Raw genomic sequence first — 7,864 nt, forward strand, 5'->3', positions numbered from 1 at the left:
CAGTTCTGAGTTTCTGAAGGCGTCAACAAGAGAAGCAGCTCCACTCAGGTGTATGTTAATATCAGCAAGGCACAGGATACGGATATACTGGTATTGGCTGGGCCCATGCATCACCATGCAATGAACGCCAATGTCGTTGAGCTGGTTGCAATCGAGGTGCAATTCTTTCAGGGTAGAGTCTGTCACAAGGAATTCTCCCAGCTCAGCCATGGATTCATTCGGTACACAGCCGAGCAGAACGCCACCGTGCTTGTTGACCAGTGCTGGAATGCTTTTACGGATGACCGAGGTGGATGTAACAGACCAGCAACTGAAGTGCACGGCATCGTTACCACAGACTCCAGACTGAGCCAGCTTTTCAAGCAGTTCTAGTGTAACCCCAGGATTTCCGCTTAGCAGGATTTCACACTGGGTTGGTTGTGAACATGGAGTAGCAGGAGCGATTGAAGCACAAAAATCCCATTCCTGAGAGCGTCGACTGCGAAAGAAGCTTAGCAGATGACGATCAATTGTGTCGCTGAGCTGATTGTCGGTAAAGTCGCATTCGGCTATTGAACGATGGACGCTGAGCGCTGACAAAACCTTTCCAAGGTCATAATCACCAAGGCCAATCTCATCCAACAATACACTCTGCAGATTTGGCAAATGGGTCATGAGCTGTGCTAGATCTGTCGCGCACCCGTAACCAAAAGAACACTGTCCCAGTGACAATGTTTCGAGGTTTGAACACAAGGAAATGTTCTTCGCTAATGACGCCAAACACACTGTGTCTAGTTTGCAACATCTCAGTGACAACGTTCTCAAGGAGGAATGCTTGAAGCATGCTGCCAGCGATGCTCCATCTTCCTCTGCTTTGGTAAGATGAGTGCATTTCATCAGCAGAGTCTCTACACCTGTTGACCCCTTCAGCTGATCCGAAATGCTCTTCAGTGGAAGTCCACTGAGGGGATTGGAAGATATGTTCACAACACGAGCCTTTTCCAGAAATGGTGCAAGTTCTGCTACTTGATGCTCTTTCAAATTGCAGCCTTCCAGATTAAGAACATCGACAGTTCCTTTGTCCACAACCTCCAATACACTGCACACAGATTTGATATCTGTGTCATCAAGGGTCATACCAGATAAATTCACAGACTCCTTGGCAAAAGATTGCGGCGGAACAGAAGTCGATTTTGAGCCTAATTTTTCTGTTGACAGGCGGTGTTCCATAACACATCGCATCAGGAAAAGCCGAAACCTCTTCGCCAAAGATCCAGCAAATGACGACGAATTCTTCATTCCAGCCAATATCTCATCCAACACATCACTCCGAGCTGTGCCGACAAAGAACTTCCAGAACTCCCATCTCTCCTTCTCCACGCCAAAGTCTCCCAAGCAATCTCTAGCACTGCTAACTGAATTCAGTTCCGAGGCACATGCACGTGCAGCACACCACTCTTGCATTGTTATGTGTGGGAGAGAGATAGTGACTCGTCCTCGGTAAGATGACCTCCGATCTCTGTTCTGCAACAGTAAGCCCAGCTCTAGACACTTGCGCACAGCAATCTCTGGCAATGCAGCTGCCGGAAAGGAGAACGACCGCTTACGAAGGCCTTCTAAACAAAGACCGTTCAAAGCAGAAAGAGCTTGCACTATCTCCACACACTCAGCATTGCGTTCACTTGGTCTGTCAGTTCTTACAAACTCTTCAAGGTGATGTTCAACAACAGTGTACAGGCTTACCTCCTCGCCACATTCGAACAGCCGTCCTCCGCAGAACTCACTCTGGACTGCGCGTGCCAATGACACATTGCCGAAAGTGGCACCACGCTTCTTCTCCAGTCGTGCAATGGCGGAGCACAGGTACTGTACATAGAACAGAGTAGTGCATGCAGGAACACTGTTAGAGAGAAAGTACTGCTGACAAAGTAGTGTGGCCAGTAGTGGCGTGCTCTGCACTGCTTGTTTCAAATGTTTGTAGGCCGGCTGACTGAGCTCTGACATGCATGCCATGCCGTCTTCCTCTCCTAGTCGACTGGTCACAAATTCTTGCAGCTGTTTCTCGCTGAATCCACCAAGTCGATAGTGTACGGTACAATCTGGCACAATCTCGTATGCCTGTTGGCATGGTCGACTGGTGATGATGGCGGAAGCATCCATTAGCATGCTCTTCTCGCCCTCCATGAATGCACGTGCGGCTGAGTTGTAGCGGAAAGCGTCTGCACTGCTCTCGTCAACGCCATCAATGATGAGAAGTACCCGGTCAGAGTTAGCCGACAAGTGCTCCAGTACGATTTCCCTCTCCTTTTCCTTTAACACGCTGGTTAGCCCGAGTTGGTCAAAACCGAGAAAATCACTCCAACTTGTTGTGGAAAGGCTGTCTTCGTCTTGAACACAGATGGGAATGACAAAGTCAAACTGATCACGTAGATCATCCGCAGCAGTGGCAGCATCGTCTCTCTCCTTGTATACGAAATCTGCCATTACCCGTCTGCACAACATGGTCTTGCCTCTACCAGCATCTGCCATAATCATGGTCTTACATGGTTCCCTCGTTGCCGCACGCTCACCAGGTGAACCTTCAGTAGCACTTGCTCCACTCGACCTCCTTGCTCTTCTGTTTTGCTGCGGTGCCGTGAGAAGTTGAGACGGGTTCTCCAATGGAAATGATCTCTGATCGTCCGGTACCTCTTCTAGCTCAGTTACTTTGCCCTTGCCTTTCTGTTTGTATGCTCTGGCAGCACGCAGGGCTTCTCTCTGACTCAGTGCTTGCATGGAAATGTAAGCCTTGCGAGCATCCTCCTGCAGGAACTCATCAACAGCACATGACATATCGGATCTCCTACACTGCTGCCGGCACAGGCTCTGCAAATACTGGCTATATTTTGTCACGCATTTCTGCTTCCGTTCCTCTGCTGTCAGCAATACCACGCGTTCATATTCAGCTACCTGGTGGTACATTTCACACACCTCCTCTATCGACTCTTCCAGACAGCCTACTACTCTGGACTTCAGCAAGCGACACTTCACTAATTTCTCAGGGCTTCCACTTTTCTTGCATTGGTGTATCATCGCTTCCAGCTGTTCAACCACGTCCGTTTCACCTACCTGACGGATTGCTTTACATAGCTGGGTGAATTCCTTAGATGGAGGACCATCGGGAGCATCGCCAGCAATGGCATCCTTCTCAGCCGACAAGATAATCAGTTGTCGCAGCAGCTCAGTTACTCGCTCGTGTGGGATCAGTTGGTGGTGGGAAATTCTAGCGTACTCGACGCTGCCAAGATCAAGCATTTGAACTGAGACGATAATGTCTACAATGTCCATGACTGTTGAATGGAGGCGTTTGTGGAAGACTGGAAGCAACTCCTCCAAGGCTAGGATCTCCCACCACTTCATCGCTACCGTATTACGCCGTTATCACTCTATCTGCTTGATTTCAGGGCGATTTGGTGGTTATTTTGCGTTCAGAGTGTTCGAGTAGCAAGGCGCTTGAACGTCGGTAGATGTCTGCGACCAGCCGGATTAGCGTACTGACATTACTGTTGTTGCTACTGTACAACTGGATGGGGAACACTCGAGTACACCGGGGTACACCGGGGTACACCGGGGTACACCGGGGCGATATTTCTTATTCTTGTTATATTCAGACTGTCCAACCGTCCGGGTCTCGTCTGAACCGTCCAGAGGTGAGAGACATTGTTTCCTCATCCGGACGCCTTTTGTCCAGACTTCAAGAAAAATCGACACCTCCTTTGTCCCACATTTCACGTCTTGACTCCGACAACGGATCACGATTGATCAAGCGTACAAGATGGCTAATGCGTGCACCAAGAGTCCATAAGTTCCATAATTATTATGAATCTATGATACATGTACTAGTAATCCTCGGGGGACTCTTGCGTGCACTCGTCTGACACCGAGCTCGCGAGCTCATGTTCATGCGACTTGCCACCCAGTTGTACCTGATGGCACATTTTTTCTGGCTAGGCAGCTTATGGCCACCTGTATCACGTCGGTTGCATTCAGATATCTTCAGTTTTTAGAAAGAAAAGAAAATTTAGACCGCCTGTAGAGGGTGTCCAGATTTGGGGTGGCCAGGAGGTTGGACAGTCTGTATAATATATGGGTGTACATGTATATTCGTTTTGTAGACCTCCACAATGACTCCACTGCCCACAGTAATACTAATACCGTATTATCTCTAATATAAGCACGGTCCTTTATTTTTTCAATGTACCTCCGCCCCGTGCTATTAATGGAGACGTTCCTTTATTTGAGACTGTTCCATTATTATTTCAACCTCATTTCAGAGGCATGTTGCCATGCCAAATTCATGTATGACACACACATTTCAGGGTTTTTTTCGCCAGTACAGATAATGAATTTACACAGTGTGCTTATAATGGAGACTGAGCACTTTATTTTTTGAATGCCGCCCCAAGGTGTTCTATTATTGGAGACGTGCTATTATTGGAGACTGTGCTTATATTAGAGATAATACGGTAGGTGTTGTTCCGAGTCCCCACATAGTCATTCTGCACTCAGTATAATGATTGTTTCGAAGTGTGCTGAGCGAGAGCTTAGCATGCTAGCAGTAACTTAGGGTGGGTCGTGAGCATGGCCAATTCATGAACACATTGCACTGAAGTGAAGTACTAGTAGTTAATTGGACGTTGCCGGACATATGTCACGACTGTATAATATGCATGGTAATGCAACTGCTTGTAGGTGTAACCAAGAGTAGATACTGGTAAACACACTACAGTCGTGTACAGTCATGTATCTACTCTTGGTGTAACTACAAGAGGTGACCACTCCACTAAAGTCGAGTGGTCAGAACGCCGCTGCAGCGCTGACGGCTATCTCACTCTGTACAAGCAGCAGAACTGCCAGAAGAAGGCACCGAGTTGACCGGGAATACAGATTTGTTTCTCACTTTAGATCGTGTACAAATCATGTAGCGCTACTTCTAGTTGCATTCCTGGTTAATTGCATGGTTGAGGCATTCCTAGCCCTACCCTGCTACTATTCGATTTTGCTGCATTCGCAGCGTTTTCGGAGTTCTCCCTGAGGACTTTTGTGCCGCGACTTTTTATTTACGCGAAGACATCGATCGAGTACGCGACATTTTGCATAATGACCCCGATTTGTTTTGCTGGAATCGATTTGCCCATATCCTGGGTGCATTTTGCCCAACATCCAGCGTTCTGCGATCCAGCAAGCGCTCCACAAGAATGCTGGAGTGCCGACCTGTCCCCACTGGTCGATATCGACGTGGGAGCACTCTAAAGGGTCTAAGGGCCAAACATGAGCTGCAGCTTGGGAAGCACGCACAACATGAATCGTGGCAGCGGTGGGGAGGTTCAGGAGCTCCGGCGACCTGCGGTCTCGTCTTCAGGACATGGCCACCTAGACGCATTACTGCCATTATCGTTGGACTGTAGGATGTATTGCCCAAACACTCATCACCTTCCTCAGAGAATGTTACCACCCGGGCAGACCCAACACCAAACAGTCCACTCCAGCCGTTGTACGTTGCAGAGATGTAATGACCACATGCACCAACTGGCAAATGACTTTCCAATCCGCTCCTGTAACAACGTAAGAAGACCATAGGTCTGTGGGAAACACCCTAGTAAAATAAATAATTTGAAAGTAGGACGGAGGCAGAAAATATTACAAAAAAAAGTATTGTCTACGCATGCATCTACGCAAGAGTCACCACCAGCCAATTAGGACATGTGTCAAAGTATTGAACGTTTTCGTTCCCTTCTTGTCAAAATACTACAGGGAATGATGGAAATAAGCTAAAAGACTACAACTATAAGGAACTTCTTTTCCTTATAGTTGTAGTCTTTTAGCTTATTTCCATCATTCCCTGTAGTATTTTGACAAGAAGGGAACGAAAACGTTCAATACTTTGACACATGTCCTAATTGGCTGGTGGTGACTCTTGCGTAGATGCATGCGTAGACAATACTTTTTTTTGTAAAATAAATAAAATAATAATAATAATAATAATATTAACTGGTTTGAGGGAAAGAGACAAATAATAATAATAATAACTGGTGCCGAGACCATCCTCACGCAGTTGTGTCTGTCTGGGCCATTCTGCACCAAGAACTTGCAACATTTCAAGGTTGCAGTCAACCGCTATTTGAAAGCCAACGACTTATGGATGGCCCATGACTACCTCCGAGTAGGGGTAAGCGGATTATGCCGGCATAAATTTTGGCATGATCAGGTCCTTTTCGAGCAGGAGCATAAAATGGCATCCGAAAAACAAGGGCAGATGCCAATGAGGCTGTTATACACACCTCGTACCTGCTATTGAAGGACCATACATAGCGTTTCCGTGAAAATGTTATTTTTTAGCAGTTAGGAACATCCCTAACACCATGCCCATGGTCTCAGCTCATCGCACGCAACCAATGCACAGTAGTTAGCTGTCAACACACTTGCCATGGCATGAGTTGAGACGTCTTTACTAAAATTTAATTTTATAAGCTTAGCCGGGCCATGATGTCATTCAGGAGGAATCCTTTGACAGTAGACACCCTTAGCAAACAACGGTAACGCTATTTTTTACGGTACTCGTACCTTGATCACCCAAATAGCGTTGAAGCTGCAGCGTATACACGTTATGGGGGCTGATTTATCGTTGTGACCAACGGTACGTGTTTTAGCCAAATATTGCATAGTCCGTACGCATTTCACCTTGTATCGCGTATATGGTGACATAAATGGTTGTACCGCGCGAACTAAAAGCTATTCTCGAGGCAACAGCGTAATAAAAATAGCGTGCATCTTGCTAAAGGTCGAGCCCAAATCACGTTATTTTCCCCCTTCCGGTAATACCGTCACAACATAACGTTGTTTGCTAAGGGTGTCTAGTTTCGAAAAAAACACGCACCACTGTCCAGACCTGCCAACTGTGATCTCTCCCCCGGCTGGGTTTCAAGTACTGGCAGTAGATCGACTAGAGCATAGAGCCTTTTAGAGGGTCACCTGCCCTCAGCAGGAATAGTAGTCAATAGTAGTAGAATTTATTATTTTGATAGGGAAGGCCCTACAGACGTTGCCGTCTTGCTACAGGGAACCCTAAGTGCTCTTTACAGAGCGAAACAAAAACGGATAGATGCTCAACAGGAAATGGGCGTGCTATGCAAGCACGTTTGACCATGCACCATTCCGAAAAGGTTGCCAGTTTTAAAAGCCTAGCTCACATTACTGTTCTACAGTAGTACAAAATGTGAATCGAACAAATGCATCACGACGGTACATGCATGATGAGCATGGTACTAAATTTGTATTGCATTTGCAACAACAAAATTATGTTCCGTTTTTTTTTTTAACGGCTGTGAAATACATGCGCGCGGGGGACGCGAAACATAGATAAAAAACGGTGTGGCCTAAACCAGAAAAATAATAATACCGGTATGTAGCGCAAAATAAAGAGAAGAAAAATAATAACCGGTCAAGCGCTACATACAAACAGAAGAAAATAAATTAGCGCGAGCATGGTACTTGGTAGCGCGTCTCACAAAACCCGTGTGGAGTTGGGATGGTTTCAGTTCTAGTCCGGATATTAGATGATTGAGGGAGATGTTTCGCAAACATCCGCAAAAATCAGGAGATATCTCTCGTCTGATAGGGAGATTTGGCACGTCTGCCACGCGCAGGCCAAGACAACAACAACAAGGCGTCACCAAGAGTACATAATGTTGGTTTTGTGTATGAACGAAGCAAGACCTGAACCGACAGAAGAAAACCAACATCACTACCCCTGAAGGCTTTGTCACGGTTAGCCCAAAACCGACTTGAGTGGAACCTGTTCACTGACAGATGCGTAGAGCTCAATTCTGAGTAATAAGCGAGCTGT

The sequence above is a fragment of the Sycon ciliatum genome, chromosome 5, assembly GCF_964019385.1.
Source record: "Sycon ciliatum chromosome 5, ocSycCili1.1, whole genome shotgun sequence".
Classification (NCBI taxonomy): Eukaryota; Metazoa; Porifera; class Calcarea; order Leucosolenida; family Sycettidae; genus Sycon; species Sycon ciliatum.